Source organism: Pogona vitticeps, chromosome 2 (genome assembly GCF_051106095.1).
Source record: "Pogona vitticeps strain Pit_001003342236 chromosome 2, PviZW2.1, whole genome shotgun sequence".
In the NCBI taxonomy this organism is placed as follows: Eukaryota; Metazoa; Chordata; class Lepidosauria; order Squamata; family Agamidae; genus Pogona; species Pogona vitticeps.
The window spans coordinates 273,800,020-273,821,637 of record NC_135784.1 but is presented as its reverse complement, the minus strand read 5'-3'; the positions used below and the strand labels follow the sequence as shown (position 1 = coordinate 273,821,637).

The window sequence follows — 21,618 nt, the reverse complement described above, 5'->3', positions numbered from 1 at the left end:
AAACGACTGAACAAACAAACAATATTTCTTTAAAGCAATTTGCTTTGAAAGGTCTCTTTTGAAGATCAATATTTCAGCTCCTGCAGCCTGGATCCTTTTCAAATTTAAAAAAAGAGGGTAGTGCCAACCATTCTTTTTCAGGATAAGCAATATTGGTATTTTTGATTTATATGAGCTATTTTAAATCTGGTGATGTTCAGGCTCACTTACTTCTGAACCCAGGGGTATTTAATAGTTTTATGTTTCAAAAAAATCTTAACTTGAAAATCATTTGCCTGAACATCCCCAAATTTGTCACAGAGCACCTGTAATGTTTTTAATAATTTTATTGTTGCTCCGATTGTAAGCCGCCTAGAGTGGTCTAGTATGACCAGATAGGTGGGATAGAAATAAAATAAATAAATAAATAAATAAATAAATAAATAAATAAATAAATAAATAAATAAATAGACTGTCTGCTGCACCTGTGTCAAATTTGATACTGATCTGAATTATAGTTTCAAAACTATTATTTTTTTGTTTGCCCTCATTTTTAGAATTGTCTTGTAGAGTGTTGATCTGCTCCATTATATAATAACATAGTTTCACTATCGTATAGCTATAATAAAGCAGATGACAATGGAGAAGGTTTTTCCTGGATGTGGTATTTCAGTTAGGGAGTGCTGTCTCCTGGGAAGTTTGCCTTTTGCCAATATTTCCTTGTTTCAGAAGTTGTGCAGAACAACATATCGACCAGATAGGTGGGTTGCTGACTGCTCTTTTCATTGTAGGCCTTGTCTCCTCTTTGTGATTTTATATAAATATATTTGTGTTATTTTTAAAACTTAGAATAAGTTTTGATGAAGGGTGGTAAGAACATGTTTTAAATAAGTAATTGTGTATGTTTGGCAAAAGCCAAGGCTCTGTATTGTTTTGCAATTAGGCACCATACAGTATATTTCAGTTCATTGTTCTGTGTCCTTTGCTCAGCCCAGTTTGAAATGCTGCTGTTAACTTTCAAAAGCCTAAATGGCTTGAAGCCGTCTTTATCTAAGCACTTGTCCCCTCCCAATTCAGACCTTGAGTTCACTGTTGAAAGCTCTTCTGAAAACACAATTCTGAAGTTCCTATATTAGTTTTATTGCTCTTTGAAGCCTAGCCAGTGTTGCTATTTCCTATTTTTTAATATGGCACAAAAATGTAGCTAGTAAACAGCCAACATTTTAAAATATAAAACACGCATGTGAGCACACACTGGAGCATTTTAGCAGAATTGCAATTGACATTCATGAGCTTATCATGGAAGAATGTTGAAATTAATTTTGTATTATTTAATATTCTGCCTTTCTTTAGGCATAGTAATAGCAAGATTCTGTTGAAAAAACCCACTCATTATGTTTATTAGACAAGAAAGACATTGGAGTGTACAGGATTTACAATAGGTTGATTATATGCATTTATTCATCATTTTTAATTGTCACCTGGTTGGTGCAGCTTATCTAAATCAGTTTAACATATCTAATCATTGCAACATTGGAATTTACACTGGTCTAGCTGCAGAAATCTTTGTTCTCTTCGTTGGTCAGATGCTGGATTTGAAAATGTAGGCACAAATCTGATCCAGACACAAATGTGCATCTGAGTGTTGTTGCTTTCCAGTTTCCATGCATTATTTACAATAATGTATTAATGGAAATGTACATCCTCATTCATAGTATGGCGCTCACAAAATGGCAGCCATTGGTTAAGTTACTGAATTAGTTATTATTGGAATTTTATTACCAAGGAGGAGGAGTGTTTGCACTATTTTCTGTCTCAGTGCCAAGGTCAGTTGGGCGGTACTGTAGTTCTGGGGCACTCTGGCCATGGGGTGCCATAGGGGCTCTACTTGCTACTGGTTCTCAGGCAGCAAAATGTCTTGGGCCAAGGTACATTTTCAGCACATAACCTGAGTCAGATAGGGATTCTTCTCTTCCAGCTAGCCTGTGACTGAAGGAATAATGGGGTGAAAAAACACAAAAACATTTCTATTATGGGATAGCAACAACTGTAATGTGCTATCAAGGTTGAGTGAAAGAGCTATCACAGCTGTGGCTTTCCTGTCAAGTAATGGCCAGGCCTGTCAATGAAAGCATGTTCATCAAGTGATAAGCTTAAGTACCACTTCAGCTGCTACTACTGCTTTATAACCTTTTGATAGCAGCAGCAATGACCTCGGATTTGTACACACTACAGAGAAAGTATAGTGCATGATCAGAACATTTTTAAGGCAGTGGAGGAGGAGATGGATAGTGAGAGCTAGGAGAAAATTGTGAAGATGAGATTGATGGTGGATTTGCAGTTAAAAAAAGATGAAGATCAGGAAAGTAGGGTTAAGTAGGAAAGGAGAGAAGAGGCTTGGAGAAAAGAGATTACAGATGAGCTGCAGTTCAGCTGGGCATCACATGCTTTGCATGCTGGGAGTTCCACATTCAGTCCCTGGCATCTCCAGGTAGGATTGGAAAGACCCTTGTCTGAAAGCATTTAAGGTGCTGTTAGTCAGTTTCAAAAAAAATATTGAAGCAGATGGACCAGATGGTTGAAATTGATGACAAGGTGATCATGGGAGTTCCCTTTGTAGGAAGCAGCACAATAGATGGAAGAGGGGAAAGAGGAGAAGGAGGAAAGAAGAGAAAGTTTAGCATCTGATCATCATGCAGCTGAGAGCACATGCCAGGGCTGAGGTATATATCTCAGCCATGCACGTACAGTGGGGTCTTGACTTAAGAACGGCTTGAGTTAAGAACATTTTGACTTAAGAACCGCTCTCATACGAAAATATTGACTTGACTTACATACTTAGATTTGAGTTAAGAACTGAAAAAAACCCACGTGGGAGGCAGGGAAAGTGCAAAATGTGAACTTTCAGTTAACTGTTGGCCAGTGAAAAGGGTGGCTGTCTGCTTCCTCGCTCTTCCCAGCGTTTAGAGAGTGGATTGGGAGACAGTCTTCGGACTGCCTGGTACTGTACTGCCTGGACTGTCTTTTCCCTGCCTTCCCTGAACCTTTCTTGACCTAAGAAAAAAAGAAACAAAGTATCCCCCTCTAGTGGTCGAAGGTGGAATAGCAGCTTCCCATTAGTTTCTATGGACGGAAAAGAGCAGATACGGATCAAATGGTTTTCAATGCATTCCTATGGGAAATGCAGATTTGACCTGAGAACTTTTTGACTTGAGAACCACCTTCCAATACGGATTAAGTTCTCAAGTCAAGACCCCACTGTATCTACTTGGAGAATGTAGAGAGACTGCTGATCTGGTTCTTGCTTGAATATACCACCACATAATAGAGAGGTAAGTATGAGTGAGTGGTCCCAAAAAGACGATCTATGGCAGGGATTGGATAAGGGGAGCACAATCTTATTAGTTCTCCTGGGCCTTTCAGCAATATTCGATACCATTGGTCATGGCATCCCGTTGAATTCCTTGGCTAGACTGGGTACTGTGGGGCGAGGGAGGAACCATTTTACAGTGATTCTGATTCTTCCTCTCAGGATGTACACAAAAGACAGTGTTGCAGGGAGCACTGTTTGAGGTCATAATCTTTGGCCTGTGGTGTACTTCAGGGTGTCACTTGTAGCCTATATTATTTAACATCCATATCAAGCTGCTAGGAGAACTCATGTAGAGTTTTGGAGTGAGGTGCCTCCAGTATGCTGATGTTATGCACCTCTATTGCACCTTGTTTCCCAACACCAAGGAAGCAGTCAGGATTCTTGAACATTGCTTGAGATAGACAAATACTTGGCATGAGGATGGACAAGCTGAAGTTAAATCCTGATAAGATGGAGATGCTACTGGTCAGATTTGGGAATCAGAATGCAACCTATTCAAGAAGGGATTGTGCTCCCCCTGACAGATCAGGTTCTTACTCTGAGTACTACATGACTCAGCACCATTGCTGGATTCCCAGGTGGCAGAGAAGATAAGAAGTGCCTTTGCACAAGTGCACCTTGTGTGCTAGCTACATCCTTTCTTGAGTTGACTTGACTCAGCAAAGTTATTCATGCCATGGTACTGAAAGACCTGCACTGGTTGTCCATTATGTATTGGATCCAATTCAACATGTTAGCCTTAATCTTTAAAGCCACAAACAGCTTGGGGCCTGGCTATTGAAGGGACCTCCTGTCTTGTTAGGGGTCTGCCTGGACTTTAAGATTTTAAAGAAAGAAAGAAAGGAAGGAAGAAAGAAAGAAAGAAAGAAAGAAAGAAAGAAAGAAAGAAAGAAAGAAAGAAAGAAAGAAAGAAAGAAAGAAAGAAAGAAAGAAAAAGAAATCAAGTGGGGCTTGCCTAACAAGTACATGGAAGAGGGTCTTCTCTAAAGTAGTAGTACCACAATGTTTTTGTCTTCTTTATTTTTTATTTTTCTTTTGTTTTTGCCTGAAATGCTAGCAGAGCTTAACATGGCTACCTCTTCTAAAAACAAAGCTTTTATGATTTAAATAGAAATATTGTCATATGGGAGGATTGTAACCTGGTGACGCGTGTGCCTGTACAGTTTGCTGTCTAAGTACTATCTGTTGATGGGCAACTTCACAGTCCCTGGTCTTCCTTATCTTTTTGTTTGTTTTTTTTAAAACCAGGACATGGACCCAAGAGTCCTTCAAACCGAGATGGCCATCAAATGGAAGACTGTTCTCCGTAAAGTAGGAAGCATAGCCAGTATTGCTTTGCCCGGAAGGAGGGAAGCATAACCCATTTTGCCAAGGTTCTTGAAGGGGTGGGTGGGTGAGTGAGTGAGTGAGACTTTGCTCGCTTATCATCTGGAATGTACATCCCATAAGAAGATAAGAACTGGAATAAATTTATACAACCATTTTGACAAGCCGGATGGGAAAATAATTTTCCATAGACTTGTAAAAAGGATAATATGACTGATTTTGTTACTAGTTTGCTTCAAAAAAAACGGCATTGCTGAATTTTTAGCAGTGATGATTAATTATGCTTTTTACCGTAGGCACTGATTCATTTCCTTAGCAGACAGTAACAGCCATCACCATTCCCTTTTAGCACAGCATGTACTGGCAGCTAGCCCAGTGCTAGCTGATTTGGTTAGGAGCCCTCCCTTTGATCCACATGCCATGGTTACAAGGCATAGCTCCTCCTTCAGCCACAATCGAACACACCACTCCTCATGAAGTTTTTTGTTCTTGGGAATCTCTGGTCATGGAAGTTCTAGACATGAAACATTCTTTCTCTCCATCCGGTTTTACATTGATTTAAACAGTTTCTGAGTCACAGTTTCCCCAGTCAATTGTGGCATAAATTTATGACCTTTTCCTATATTCTTAAATGAACTTTTAAACATCAGTTCAGCTGTGTGATCCTTCAGGAAAAAAAAACTGGACTATAATTGATTGCCTAAAATTATGTTGAAACCAAACAGGATCTTCATACTGTATTTGCTGCACTGTTTGATCTGGGTGAATATCTATGAGATGCTGCCTATTTTCATCTTGTCTTTTAAATATGTTTTAACCTGTTTTAAACTAGTGATGTTTTCAACACTCTTTAGTCTGTTTTAATGTTAATATTTTAATTTATTGGAATTTTAAACTTTTTTTAAAAAGAGCTTTGTATGCCACCTTGAGTCCCTTCACTGTGAGAGAGGCAGGACACAAATTAAGCAAGAAAGCAAGCAAGTAAATAAGAAGTGATTTAGACTCATCTGGTATTGCGGCAGGATTTCCAAACTCAGAGTCTTTGGATTCTTAAGTCTCTCATCAACTTGTTTACATGTTCCATCTCAAGCTGCTAAAATAGTCTTATTTTTCTGGCTACAGTTAGCTTTAGTTTCTACAGCGATTCTCTTTATTTCTGTTTTGCAATCAAGCCTGGTGTTGATGTAGCCACAACAAGAGTGACAGGTCCCTAGGATTGGCCAGCCTGCTGGCCAAGTTTTGAAAACCAGCTCATCCTTTAAAAACAGGGGTGGGGTGGAGAGGTTATTATGAAACTCCCACACCGACACCAGGCCCGTTGCACGGATTATTGCTCTCGGAGACATTAGACATGGTCCAGCTGTAATTGCATGTCCAGAGGGACTATGCTATCCTCTTCCTACCAAAAGATGAAGTGAACACATTCAATGGCGCTGCTGATGGGCATTGCGATAAGGCTTCTTTGACAACATGTATCTTTAAGAGGTTTACTCTTGCCTATAGCAATCAATGCTGTGAACTCAGCTCCCTTTCTAAATTTACTCCACTGCCCTGAGCAGATCTTGGAAACTTACTTTTCTAAAGTAATTTGTCCCCATTAATATAACAGTGGTTGGAAAGTAACCCATAGATGTTACACACAACAATACTGAAGACGTAGCTCATCACATCATTGATTTCCTTGTTTATTATTTTCTCTCCCTTTTGTTTGAATGAAAACAATTTGTGATTATTAAGAGAATGGCATAAAACCTGAGAAATTCCATTTAAAACACATCCAAAATGTTTCTTTTTCTTTAAAAAAATCTTTATTGAATGAAAATGGAAACAATAACAATGATAAAATAATAGTACAGGTCTATCACTAGAAAGGCATCATCAGATATAGTTCCTTCACATCATTAATATCTATCAGATTCAAATAAGCATAGGCATCCTTCAGTCTCGAGAGACTATGGTAACATGCTCTGAATTGAGGAGTGTCCTCTCCAGAGCATGAAGCCCGGGTAAGGTAATATGGAGGATAGGCTGTTACCCAAGCAGCAGATCCCCCCTCTCCACATTGCTGAAATGGTCCAATGGAAAGGCAAGAGCCAATACAACTGGTTCCAGCAATGTCGCAGGAGTTGGCAGAACGACACATGCTGCCTTCGGGACTCCAGCTCCGGATTTTGCCTCGAGGTTAACTCCTGAAGCCTTTTCCATGAGTGGATATAGCCACAAGGCAGTGGAGGTTAGAAATTGGAGTTTTCCTTCTCCTAGATGGGCTGCCTTCCATGGCTGACGAGCCCCACCTACCCGGCCTGCTCTTTAATAGTGCAAAAGTATGATCTGATCCTTAAAACTTTCCTGACTCCCTGGCTTATGCAAATCTCATTGCCTTTCCTATTTATCATATTAAGGCCATATATAAAATTTGAGAATTTCACACGGCACACGGTCCTGGGACACGCTCTTTTAAATCAGGAAGTCCCACCCCTAGGCCCCACCCCCAGGCCATGTGCTCAGGAGACAAAAAGAAAGCCCAGGAAAAAAAAACCTCAGCAAGGCATCCATGCAAACAGACCTGGCCTTCGCCCTCAGCCCAGCTTCCTAGGGGAAAGGGTCGAGGGTCCTGGGACATGACAGATTCAAATATTGCAACAAAAAGTGACATGGGAGGCTGGTGGAAAATAAGTCTTGTTATTCTTATTAACATAAAAAAGGAAACCATGTGTTGAAAAAGTCATCTAAGATCCTTTAAAAGTAATAGTCGAATGTAATTTGAATATATTTGCTAAATCTACTTTTGAAATTTAACTTTGTTATGCTATCATTACTTCTCAAGGTAAACCATTACTGGAAACTGCGTTATTTGTAATTTGTTATTTTCAGGCTCTGTGGCACAGAGACACTACCCCTTTCATCCTGCACCAACTATCTATTTAATGCACAAATATGGGGATGCTTCTTCTTGCAGCTGCATGCTCCCACTAACTCTACTCTATAATTTGTGGATCAGAGAAAATAGCTATAAAAGGATATTTTTGTCCGGGTTTTCCTACCCCCTTCCCCTCAGCTCTTCCTCCTCTGCTGTCTTGCCTGGCAACAGGATATTCCCACTCCTTCATTTGGCTGACACAGGAGTGGATCCTTCCTCCAGCTGCTGATTGCCGAAGTTGCCTCTCAGGGATTTGTATATGTATGAGAGACTGAGAGACGAAGAGGTGGGAAATGGGAGTGAGAGAGATGTCCCTCAGCCCTGACTGTCCTTCAGTAGTGCTGGATCACCTCCAGAGTTCCATTTGGGAGTCTTGTGCAGGTGTCACATGAACGCCACCCCCTAACTCTATTTTACTGAAAGTCTGTTTGCTTGTTTAAAACTGATTTTTACCCTTGCACGTGCCCCCATCAGAACAATTGCTTTCCTGTTTCAGAAGACAATTAAAAAAATAGGTTATGGCTGGTCTTTATCTGAATAATTTTATTTATACAGCTTTTCAGTATTCAGTTGAACATTAATAATACGCATTGGCTTGGCTGAAAGGCTGCTTGTTCTTTTACTTGGGTGAAATCCAATTTGTGCTAAGCCACTTACTCGCTGCCAAGGATAACAATCTGTAGGCAAGAGACAGGAAGCTAACGGGCCTTACTCTTCAAATTGCCTTTCTTTTCTGATAAATCTTTTCCTTATCTGTCATAAATAGAATCCTCCCTCCTTACCCCCACAATTTCTGCTGTCACATTGCTAGTTAGTAACAGCAATATTGAAATGTAACAATTGTTAGTATTTTTCTTTTCTATTTTGAAACAGAAGAGAAGCAAAAGAAAAAGTACAGATTCAGACATTTTACAGAATGTCTGGGACAACACAATGATGTGTATATTGTGTCAAGCTGTAAGATCTGAGTTTTATCATCTGCTTTGTGAATCATATGGTAATCACCATACAGTATGTATTGTACTTGCAAGACATTTTACATGACTAATCTTGTTACCATCCTTACACAGTCTTGTACAATGTCTTGCTTGCCCCAACCACATGTTGAACCCATCACTGGACCCCATAAACCTGTGAAGCTTAGCATAAAACTGGTGTTGCAGGACCTTGGATAGCTCTAGAAACAAAACGTGATCTGGAAAGCTCTGCAAGTCAAGACAGAAATAAAAGAAAACCCATTATCAGGAGATGAAAATCCTTAAGGACTGATTGCACATGTTTAAATGAAAGACCCCCAAACACAAAAGAGGCTTTATTTTATGTATTGTTTTGATTGTTTGTCCATTAACATAAAATGAGCCTCTAAATGTAAATAATTTGTGTTTATGGGGTTTAAATTGTGTTCCCTCTTTAGCATGTTCTTGATTTCATCCTTTGTATGTCAAATATCGCCTGTGGAATTTTTCATCCAATAGTATCACAAGAGCAGCCACACAGTCACTGTTTCAGCAGTTACAGGATTGACGACTTCCTGTCCTTCTCCACGCGCCGTGACCTTGGAGTCGAAGAAGTCCCATCTGCATCACATTGGGTGGTTGCTTCAGGTAGCTGCTCTGTCTCAAGAACAGCAAATCTATTTGCTATTGCCTTGAGCTTAGCCCTACAGTGGCTTAGAGCCTACAGTGGCTCTTGGCATCCCTGTCTGATCTGTGTGGCTGAACCTCACTTGGCTGTGGAGCTTGTCTCGCCAGCCGCTCAGCCTCTGATGCAGAGATTTTTTAAAAAAGTTCTTTCCAAAGCAGCTAGGATTCCTCGTCGGAAGAGGATTGGGAAGGTGACATCTGGGAAGCTGGCCTTTTCTTGACCATCTCTTTCCCCTTCTTTGCAGTGTTCTACCCAAGCCAGCCAGGAGCCAAACTCCTGGCTGGCTGAAATCTTCTGGTCCGTAGTCAGACACAATATCCATTATGCAACTGGCCCTCAGACACCATTATGAACCAAGGCTTTCTATTGGGTAAGTGCTCACTATTGCCTCAGCAATATGGTTGCCAATACAGTTGAAAACCCATCTCCGTACAGGATTGGAGCCTGGTTTCCTAATTTAGCACCCCTTAGGTGCGTAGCAATTACTTGCACCAGTAGTAAAGAGAGTCCTGGCTATTTATTTCTTTTCTTTTTTTTTTTTTGAACCAAAATTATTACTTCATAATCGATTGATACTTATTTGACTAAATGTCCCAAACAACCACACCTTCAAAATTAATTATCAGTTTAAAATTAATCAAACAGCTTTAAGTTAATTTATTAGCTAAATTAATTAATTATTCAACACTATTAGTAATTATTAACCAATTAATGAATTTTAAAATCGAATTAGTTTACTATAGGAGTATGATATTAATAAATTAAATTATTTCATATACTGTTCATTAATTTATTCAATATTATATGTAGATATACCCATACCCATACCCATACCCGTACCCGTACCCAACCACACACGCACGCATGCACGTACTCTCTCTTTCTCTCTCTCTCTCTCTCTCTCTCTCTCTCTCTCTCACACACACACACACACACACACACACACACACACACACACACATATTTCTGGGTAAATTAATTGGATGGTATTTAATTATTAACTTAATTCCTAATTATTATTTTTGATAATTTATTACTTATTTATTTTTTAAAAAATATTTTAAAAATATATATATTAAGCTGCTAGGCCCCATGTAATATGGGTCCAGTCTTCGCATTAATCCTCTGCGGGCCCACCTTCGGGTTTGTTATGGATAAATAGAAGTGGGGGGTGAGGGGTGATGCAGATTTGATACTCAGTGGAATAGGCCTTGATATCACTCCAAGCCCACCCGCGTAAAAAGCTTTTTTTTCTTTTTTTCTTTTGCAAGCTTATTACTACTACTAGGCCGTATAATACGAGCCTCGTTGCTGCAATAGCCCACCCTGGGCCAGTACAAGCAGCCGTTGCAACGAAGAGCGGGGGGAGGACGCAGATTTGAATTGTACAATGTTTGAGGCTTGGGAGCTGAACAAAGCCCGCTCACACCTCATCGTTACCGAAAAAAATCCAGGCCGAGCCTCAGACACTAAAGCCCCAGAACCCACAGCCAGCACAATACCCCCTGCATATCAACCTAAAATATCTTCTTATCTAAGGTTTTTACTCAAGTTTTTTAAAAAATATATAATTCACCAGTAAATAATCTAACAGTAAAATAAGTAAATATAACCCTGGGAGGGAGCCGATGCTACCCTCCCTTCCTCCAGGAACGATTGCTGGTTGTGGTACAATTATTTCGCTGCAACGGAGCTGTCTCTCCTTATCAGTTGCCCAAAAGAGAAGAGGGCAGCTAGAGTGGGGAATGCCCCCCAAATAACCTGGCGTTCCCCCCTTGCTCTAAGATCTCTTGAGAGACCTTCAAGGTCTCGCGCTATCCGAGGGTGGGAGGCAAAGAGCGAGCCTCAGTGGCTCTAGCATTCTTGTTCCAGTTTGTCTGCATCTTTCTTAAACTGTGATGTCCAGAACTGGGCACAGTACTCAAGATGAGGCCAGTAGTACTCAGTGCTGAATGGGGAAGGGGAACAGTACTTCACTTGATTTGGAGACTATGCTTCTGTTAATTCAGCCTAAAGTAGCATCTGCCTTGTTGGCTCAAATTCAGCTTGTGATCTACAACAACGTTGTGCATGTACTATTGCAGATCCAAGTATCTCACACCTTGTAACTGTGCAGTTGGTTTCTTTTTCCTAAATGTAGAACTAACTTTCTTTCTTTCTTTCTTTCTTTCTTTCTTTCTTTCTTTCTTTCTTTCTTTCTTTCTTTCTTTCTTTCTTTCTTTCTTTCTTTCTTTCTTTCTTTCTTTCTTTCTTTCTTTCTTTCTTTCTTTCTTCAATTTATATCCCACCCATCTGGTATATTTTACCACATTGCACTTATTCCCATGAAATGTTGTTCTGCTATTTTCAAACCAGCGCTATCAAGATCTTTTTTAAAATATAGTTTTTTTAAAAAAGATGCCTTTCAATGTGTTAGCTACTCAGTTTTGTGACATCTTTGTTGTCTTTGCTGCTATATTGTAACACATTTATTCCCCTAAAATTTTATTCCCACTGGTTTTACTATGATGCTGGTTCTACTACTGATAGTATGTAGTAATAAGTTTAGTACTACATTACATATAAAGCTTCTTCCAGCCACACATCCTAGAATCTCCAAGTCAGCAGAACCACTGGGTTACGTGCCAGAGATAGACTTGGCATTGTGACCATTTGACATAGCATAACTAACATAGCAGGATAGTCTGCCTGCAACAATTTGTTCTGGTTTTTATGGTTGCCTTTGTCCAAGAAGCTTTTTTTTCATGTTATTCATTGCTTTTCTCACATCTATGCATAGTCTAGGACAAAATATCTTGTGGCAGAAGACAGACAAAGCAGCTGCGCTGGCAACCAATACACCCAGCGGCAGAAGATTAAAATAACTAGAACTCTCAGTTTTTAGCTGTGTGATGTTGACAGGAAAAGGTTTCCTTGAGGATGAGATTTCACATTAAAACAAACCAGGTTTTCTGTAGCCAGAGTTGAAAGGGCCTCTTGACAGTCAAGGTCTCCCCTGCCCTCAGGAAGGATCTGGTTCCTTGTGGAGGGCATTGACAGATAATGCAGAGCACACTCTGGGAATCTGCATGGGATCCTTTAATTTGCTCCATCTGTATTCCTCTAGGCTTCTGAGTAATCCTTTCAGTCATGAAAAGTGAGATTTTTCCACCAAGACAAGAACTGCATCATAATTTCACAGTGTTGAATTTTATGTCAGGTTATGAGGTATGGAGACAATGAAGATGACTTAATGATCCTTAATTTCATCAAATTCTGAATGTCTCATTTTCACCCCAAGACTTTTAGGCTTTGCTTTCGTCCCTGTATTTTTTTTAACCACAGTGATGTGGTCCATTGATTAGAGTAAGGTACAAAACTGGGAGCCAGAATTCCAGTTGATTGACCTGAGTGGAAGTGAAATGGCAGAGGTTGTGGCAACAATGTGCTAACTAATAAATTACTGTTGACTGTTCTAATTGTATGCCAGCTATGTGACCAGGAATGTAAAAGGCCACTTATTAATTAGCAGAAATTTGCCACTCTCATGTATGCCTTTGTAGCATTTACACTGATGTAAATCCACAATAAAATTGGGACTTAGAAGAATAGACATCAAATTACAGAACATGCTGCTTCTGAGCTCTGATTTCAGTACCAGAACTGGGACATTCTCACAAATCCTATCACACATAAATCTCTGCTTTCACATCTGAAGAAGCAACTTGAAATCCATGCTAGAACAAGTTTGCCAGTCATAAAGATGTCAGAAGATTATTTTACCTTTGCTTTTTTTTATTAAGTTGAAACAGATTAGCACAGCTACCCCTTTTGAAAATATACATGTTTCCCACCTCCCCAGGCTTTCTTGAGTTCATCAGCCAAATTTAGGAATAAAATACAGCTTTTCACTGTTGCTGTGTAAAATTAGTTGGCTGAGCAGAGAAGGAATAGCTGGTTGTAGAGCCAGGAGTGAGGAGTTTGATTCTCAGCTGTGCCTCCTCAAAGGGGAGCTAGCCTGCATGGCCCTGGGGAAGCTACACAGCTCTAGAGGGTCCACTAGATAAGGGACCAATAAACCACTAATGAGTACTTTTTACCTAGAAGACCCTGAGCAGGGTTGCCGTAAGTTGGACTTCACTTAGATTTGGATCTGAAACTGCTTTTCCATTTATTCGAATGAGAAGATTTCTAACTCCTCTTTCCATCTACAGATCCAGGGACAGAGGGACAACAGAGTGAAAGGAGAGGACCAAAAGTCACATTCCGCAAAACATATTCCGCCTCTTGGGAGGGAAATTTGGATCCACGCCATTACAGAAAGGTCACTAGGGATCAGCAACAACCCTTTCTCCAAATAAAAAAGATTCACATAATTTCTGAAAGATAATTAGGCTTGGTTTAGACTGTCTGAGCCTATGATTACAGACTATGGTTTTGATTTTAAAATAATGCGAAACAGCATTAAAAGGGACTGCCTCTGAGCCACTGATTTGCCCTTAGAACAACCTCTCTCAATCGGGTGCCTTCCAGATATGCTGCTCCAACTCCCATTATCCATATCGTCATCAGTATCCATTCTGGATGGGGATGATAGGAATTGTAACTCAACACATCTGGAAAGTGCTAGGTTTGGGTAAGCTGCCTTAACTGTACTTGTCACGGTTCTTTAGGAGCTATATATGTACATCTTTGGATATTTCATTCTTTTTAATATCCACATATCTCAGCTTGCCAGTCAAGGCGTGGGAACGATAAGAGTTTCCTTGACTTTTTATATTAGGAGCAGATGACTCAGATCAGAGTCCTTGCAACGACCTTCCTAAGTCCAAATCTGTATGAGGAGAAGTTGACCTTTGCAGAAACATTCTCAGTTTTCTTTCTTCTCAAGTCTGTTCCTCCAAAAGACAAAATAAAACAGAGCAACACATGCACAGTGAGAATATTGCTGTGAAAAAGACAGACAAGATGCCATTGCTACTCTAAGAATGTCTTCCCTGAACACACCATTTATTTGTGCATTTAATATAAAGTGTGCTTCTTTATTCCAGTTGAACTATTTAAAATCTTGAAAGATGATGCTGTTAAGGTGCTACATTCAATATGCCAGCAAGTTTGGAAAACTCAACAGTGGCCAGAGGATTGGAAAAGATCAGTCTACATCCCAATCCCAAAGAAAGGCAGTGCCAAAGAATGCTCCAACTACCGTACAATTGCACTCATTTCACACGCTAGCAAGGTTATGCTCAAAATCCTACAAGGTAGGCTTCAGCAGTATGTGGACCGAGAACTCCCAGAAGTACAAGCTGGATTCCGAAGAGGCAGAGGAACTCGAGACCAAATTGCTAACTTGCGCTGGATTATGGAGAAAGCCAGAGAGTTCCAGAAAAATATCTACTTCTGCTTCATTGACTATGCGAAAGCCTTTGACTGTGTGGACCACAGCAAACTATGGCAAGTTCTTAAAGAAATGGGAGTGCCTGACCACTTTATCTGTCTCCTGAGAAACCTATATGTGGGACAGGAAGCAACAGTTAGAACTGGTCATGGAACAACTGAGTGGTTCAAAATTGGGAAAGGAGTACGGCAAGGCTGTATATTGTCCCCCAGCTTATTTAACTTATATGCAGAATACATCATGCGGAAGGCTGGACTGGAAGAAACCCAAGCCGGAATTAAGATTGCCGGAAGAAATATCAACAACCTCCGATATGCAGATGACACCACTCTGATGGCAGAAAGTGAGGAGGAATTAAAGAACCTTGTAATGAGAGTGAAAGAGGAGAGTGCAAAAAACGGTCTGAAACTCAATATCAAAAAAACTAAGATCATGGCCACTGGTCCCATCACCTCCTGGGAAATAGAAGGGGAAGATATGGAGGCAGTGTCAAATTTTATCTTCCTGGGCTCCATGATCACTGCAGATGGAGACAGCAGCCCTGAAATTAAAAGGCGCCTTCTTCTTGGGAGGAAAGCGATGACAAATCTTGACAGCATCTTGAAAAGCAGAGACATCACCTTGCCAACAAAAGTCCGAATAGTCAAAGCTATGGTTTTTCCTGTCATGATGTATGGAAGTGAGAGCTGGACCATAAAGAAAGCAGACCGCCGAAGAATTGATGCCTTTGAATTGTGGTGCTGGAGGAGGCTCTTGAGAATCCCCTGGACTGCAAGGAGAACAAACCTATCAGTTCTAAAGGAAATCAACCCTGAATGCTCACTTGAAGGACAGATCCTGAAGCTGAGGCTCCAATACTTTGGCCATCTCATGAGAAGAAAAGAGTCCTTGGAAAAAACCTTGATGTTAGGAAGGTGTGATGGCAAGAGGAGAAGGGGACGACCGAGGATGAGATGGCTGGACAGTGTCTGCGAAGCAACCAACATGAACCTGACACAACTCCGGGAGGCAGTAGAAGACAGGAGGGCCTGGCGTGCTCTGGTCCATGGGGTCACGAAGAGTCGGACACGACTAAACGACTAAACACACGTGCTTCTTACTGCATTGAGTTGTGGAGCAGGCACATTCTAAACGCCTGAATTTATGACCTTCTTGACCAATGGATTGACCCACATGTGTCTCTTCGAAAGAGATTTTAGATTCCAAATTGCACGTTGGCTGTCTGCTTGGGCAAAAGTGAACTCCAGGGTAAGTGGGAAGCAAATCAGGAAGGCAAGTGCCCCCAAATCACACTCTCATGGAAGTTTCTTCAGACCCGGATTCTTGAGGGCTGCAGCTCAAAGGGAGATGCCCGTTGATTCTAGTTGAGGGCATCCAGCTATGATATGATGAACTGTTTCTTTGGATTCATGACAGTCCCAAAATATATCACTCACACCTGGTTTTATAATTATTTTATGATTATATATAACATGGTCCTGGATGGTGCATATGAATTTCATTGCACATATGAAGACAACCTAATTTAAGTCAAAGGTTTGATAAATGCATATTTTCATTATCATCCAGGACAGCGGGCTCCAAACTATGGCCTGTGGGCCACATCCAGCCTGCCTTGCCTTTTTATCCGGCCTGGCGTGTGCATGCGTGCATGCATACGAGAGTGTGTGTGTGCATGCAGGATTGCATGCAAGAGTGCAGGTGGGTGGATGGGCATGCACACGTGTCTTTCTTTGACCCTCAAAAATGTGGAGCATATATGATGTGGCCCTACCACTGAAAAGTTTGGAGACCCCTGATCCAGGAGGACACCTGGGTTGCTGTCCATGTAACAGTTTCTCAAGCTCTGCATTCCTGCACTATGGGGATATTGTTGATAAACATTGTTTGTCACTTGCAAATTGTAATACTGAAAGTCCTTCATTGTTTTCTACTATCATCTGATGAAGCAAAACCATGCTTCTCCTCGTTGCTGTTATGCAACATCTATATGCCTGCATAAATTCTTCTTTCTCTTCTTCTTGATCCAGTAGTACACATGTATTAATCTGTGGTGACAACCATATATACTTTGAGAAGGTTGTATTTCAAGGTTTGAGTAACATGGACAAATTATGCTTTTGATACCTCTGTAGCCAAAACTTCTTGATCAAGAAATAAGATGCTTAAGTGGAGAACAGGGACTGCTGTAAAGGTAGTGGAATCTACAGACTTTTTATATCAGCATCGAAGCAAATGAGATTGTGCCTACGCCTTTTAAACCAAGATGAGATTCTATTATACAGTTTCATTAACTGTTAAAATTGTTTAAGTGTTTGTGTCTTATGTACCCTGGAGTTGCATTTTATTACAGCAACTCTATAGGATTCTCAAGCTAAATGAAATATTCAAGGCATGGCATTATCAGTGCAAAACCAGTGAGTTTCCATGGCTGGGAAAGCATTTGAAACCTGGTCTGCAGATTCCTAGTCTATCAGTTTATTGACCACCTGACTGTGTACTTTGACCTTGCAAGGGATGAAGCTGTAGAAAACTAGATGTGGTTGGTTGTGCTTCTCATGACCCCTTGGCTCCTCATCTATTGATGCACATTCTCCTCCACTATATCCAGCGAGGACCAGCCATTGCTCCCACTCAGCTTCCTAGACTATGATCCTATATTATTCATGCTTTGATCCCTAGCAGTTTCTGCCCCAGCTGTACAGCAGACATCCTATCCTTTTCTGAAACAGGGTACAGTGAGAAATGGTCCTCCTACCATAAACATAAGACATTTATAAGGTCATCTGTGTTTTAAAAGGGCTTATTCTTTTTATATGGTGAATCAGTTTGTAGGTATTTATAGATATTTGTGTCCTGAAAATATAACAATATGCTATGTGATATTATTAGAGGCAGGAACTGTAAAAATGTATGTTACATAAAGCTACATTTTATGATACCTAATCCCACCAGACTGAAATGAATTTAAACAAAAAACCTGGTTAGGATTCATTTGACAAATTGGGAGTGATTTATTCTCATTATTCAACAACATTGAAATTAACATGGAGCAACCAATCTTGCAGAACAGGTTCTGTCTCTTTACAATTTATAAGGCATTTTTATGGACTTACAGCATTCTACTGTATTAAAAATCTTGACAAATGTCCATTTGTTAGCAGTAACAATTTAGGAATTCAGAAAGATGGCGCAGACAAAGTCAAAATCTCACCATCATACTATTTCTCTTTATATTCCCTTTCTTTTCATTCTGGTCATGCCTACTATTCCCTCAGATTTTCTGAAGCTATAAAGCTGGATCACACAATTGACTAATATGAGGCATCCTACTCTAGATTAACACACTTATAGCTGTATTCATTCTCTTAGGCTGTTTCTAAAGAAATGAATTAATGAATTCTATTCTATATATCATATAAATAGTGAAAATCCTTATATTACTTAATTCTTTGTGAATCAGTTCCCAGCTGAGAGGGGAAAACTAGATTCCCATCTTAGTTGTAAACCATCTTCAAGATTTTGAAGTGTATCCTCTTGGGTGTAATAAAGAAAATTCAGAAGACTGAAGCCAAGATAAACTTCTCAAAACTTTACATTTTTGGAACATAATTTCAAATACTTTCCAGAAGCGTCAGAAAATAAAACTGGACATGTTTGATTAACCCTTGTGTAACAACCACGAATAGTCTGTCTGTCTGTCTGTCTGTCTGTCTGTCTGTCTGTCTGTCTGTCTGTCTGTCTGTCTGTCTGTCTGTCTGTCAGTCATAGGAAAAAAAAAGCTCTGGCAGATTTAGTTTGCAATCCAGAGAAGCCATGCTGATTAAGGGTGTCTGAGATTTTTCCAAGCCTAAGGACAGATTTAGGCAATCTACCTCCTGTTATTTAGCCATCAGATATTACCCACAATTAGAAACAGGAGACGAACGTGGCTTGGTAGGTATGATCCATGCACTTCCTGAGCAGGATGCAGAATTAGGCTTGGCAGAATGAACAGTGCTCCAAAAAACCCCTGAGACAACAGCTTTTTTCTCACTCCTGTCTCCCCCAGTACTGAACTTGGAAGCTATTATTCCCACTCCCCTGGTGTCATCAGGTCCTTCCTCTCACAGGACCCCAAACCCTGGTCTCAATTCTCCTTATATAATGGAATGGCACTGACAGTGGAAGAGGTAGCAATTAGAAAATCTTGATTACAGACAGGAAATTTTTGTTTTGGATTCCAACTCCATGTGCGGCCAGCATTTCCACCCTATCAAAGGAGTAACTGGTCGAAAAGAGTGTTTCCTTGACAAACAAGAGGCCCTAATAGGCCATGACTCCTGTAGACATGTCATTTCATATGCCTTGCATATGAGACAAAATTTCCTTTGTGTCTCAGGTTTATTCACTGAATTGGGAGACACAGAAACTGAAAAGGTTAAAGTGACTGGCAAGGAAGGCAAGCCACTAGGACCAATGAACACCCCAACAAGCTATGTTGAAGTTCAAAGAGATCTAGGATTGATCTTTGCAACAACAACAGGGAACTCTGGGACTGTAAGAGAAATGCTGATGGTGAAGAAGTTGAATTTTATTTGTACTTGTGGGTACTGAATCATAGTTTAAGGATCACTTACGTCCAGAAGTAAAATTTTAAGTCTAGACACTCATTGTGACAATTCCACAGCCATGCTCCCAAGAAGATTCCAGAAATGTAGGCAGGCAATTCTAGAAATGTTCATCTTCATCAATGTAGGGTTTTTATAATGTTAATGGGTCTCAATTGCCCATTCAAGAGCATATCACCCCAATATACTTCGTATTCCAACAGAGATACTTCATACTACTACAGGGATTGCTCATAGTGATACACACTTGTTGAGGCAAACCAGAATATGCAAATAAATTCAGAGGACACACCGGAGCAGAAACTATGTGGCAGATGATGTTGTCTTCTCTGATAATCAAGCCTTCTTTAAGCTTTCACCATGCACGCTGTGGCTCCGCTATTGCACTGCTTTCATCTGTAGTAAAAGAAGGGACTTCCATTTTTAGGATTGTTAATTCATATTCATATTATCGAGTAAAGCATTCCAAGGGAAAGATTGGCCACAGAGGTTGTGCTGATTTAATTTTTGATCATGCACACTGAAATTCTGATCTGCATTAGGACCAGTTTCCTTCCAAAGAAGGCACGTGAAAGTTGCTCTTGAATCTGGGCCACCTTGCAAACCCTCTTTTTAGTACAAGGGTGGTCTCTAAATTTTCTTGGCAGCATTGGTTTCATAAGGTGAATAGTAATAATATAAGAAAAAGTATACTTAAATTTAATATAAGAAAGTCAGTAAAAACAAAAAAGTGCCTGTCATATCTCGTCTAGTTAATGACCCTTGCTCTTTACTGGAGCTTGCCTGCCTCTCTTTCTTCCAGATTAAGTCAAAAAGATCTAAACAGCAAACAGACTAATTATATTCTTTCTACATATTTTGCAAAAGCCAGTTAACCTGATCCCCATTATTTTGGGCTGAAAGGCAGGTTATAAATATTTTTAACAAGGAACAAAAAGGTATGAGGTCATAATATAAAACAAAATAACACAAAACAGCACAGCTGAAAAGAACTTCTTAAGAACCATGCAACACATTCTACTAAGTATAAAACATTCTTCTGAATAAAAAAAGTACAGTGGTGCCTCGCAAGACGATGTTAATTCGTTCCGCGAAAATCGCTGTCTTGCGAAAACATTGTGTTGTGAAACGCGGTTCCCCATTGGAATGCATTGAAATCTATTTAATGCATTCCAATGGGGAAAAATTGTTGTCTTGCAAAAACTATCCATAGAAAAAACCATCTTGCGAAGCGCAGTTCCCCATTGGAATGCATTGAAATCTATTTAATGCGTTCCAATGGGGGGAAAAAACATCTTGTGAAGCAATGGTCCTAAAAAAAAAATCCGTCTTGCGAAGCACGGACCCAAACATCGTCTAGCGAAAATCTCCCATAGGAATAACCGTTTTGCAAAATGCAACAGCGATCGCAAAAAAAATCATCTTGCGGATTATTCATCCCGCAAGGCAATCGTCTTGTGAGGCACCACTGTATCCGGGGGGAATGGTGGATGTTAGAAAAGACAATGTGAATTCCACAGTTTGGGTGTTTTATAGCAGAAAAGGATCCCTGCCCCACCAACAAAAAGGAGAGAAAAGAACCACACAGTTCTTATAGACAGAAGAGCCTGGAGAAGTTGGTATACAAAACTGGGTGGTTCACTTAAGTTAAAAAAGATTACAAGACACTTAAATTAAGATGTCTTAAAAGGTGTGTGCATAATTATACATATATGTAAGTACAGAGTCACTTCTTTCAAGTTGCATGTCTGCATTTTGGCTACGACTATGTGCATGTAATCCACAATTGTGAAGCATTTAGTGTATTCTCCTCACTTCTGTTTCTACTTACCTGTCATTCTGTCTAAACCAGAAGAAATGGTAATCTTAACTATGGGATATCCAAATAATTCAGCTTCAAACTATGGTTTGAGATGCATCACTAGCAGGTTCCTGACTGGTATCCATTTAGCAGATGGAACCATTGAATATTTTCCTTGAAAAGTTGCATCTGCTTTGTTTCTTTCCTGCCATACAGAAATTAAAGGCATTGGAGCCCCATCAGAAAAAAAGTTGGCAATTCTAACAGATAGTAATTTTAACAAAATATTGCTGAGTTGCACAGCTATGGTAGAAGAAGTAAAGAACCCTTTTATGATAACCCTTCTTTTATGATATCCGTTCTTTACAGATTATCAGTAAAATGAATTATAACAGGTAACCACAAAATAATTATGTCACAACTGCAGCCGTGAATCCAGTTGCAACAGGGATTGAAAAAGTTGGTTCTTATTTTCATTTGGACTCACCTTAGCGAAATAATTTACTTCTGGTGAGATTATTGCAGTGGCAATTTTTTTTAAAAAAAATCCTGAAAAGGCCAACTCTCCATCTGTGTTGTGTTAGAATA

At 39.9% G+C, this 21,618-nt stretch overlaps 4 long non-coding RNA genes across 4 annotated transcripts in view; 3 read left to right on the top strand and 1 right to left on the bottom strand.

Annotated features, from left to right (window-relative positions):
- LOC144587055 (uncharacterized) overlaps nt 1-21,618 on the bottom strand; it is a 663,623-nt gene that overhangs the window by 213,825 nt on the left and 428,180 nt on the right. The window lies entirely within an intron of this gene.
- Nucleotides 1-21,618, top strand: part of LOC144587057 (uncharacterized) — a 93,333-nt gene that overhangs the window by 12,712 nt on the left and 59,003 nt on the right. The gene's annotated exons all lie outside the window — the stretch shown is intronic.
- On the top strand, nt 3,239-4,795 carry LOC144587056 (uncharacterized). Its single transcript, XR_013542222.1, has 2 exons — nt 3,239-3,311; nt 4,601-4,795. It is a non-coding gene; the product is annotated as an uncharacterized LOC144587056 (long non-coding RNA).
- LOC140704958 (uncharacterized) lies at nt 6,611-14,139 on the top strand. The gene is made up of 2 exons (XR_012084494.2): nt 6,611-9,612; nt 13,436-14,139. It is a non-coding gene; the product is annotated as an uncharacterized LOC140704958 (long non-coding RNA).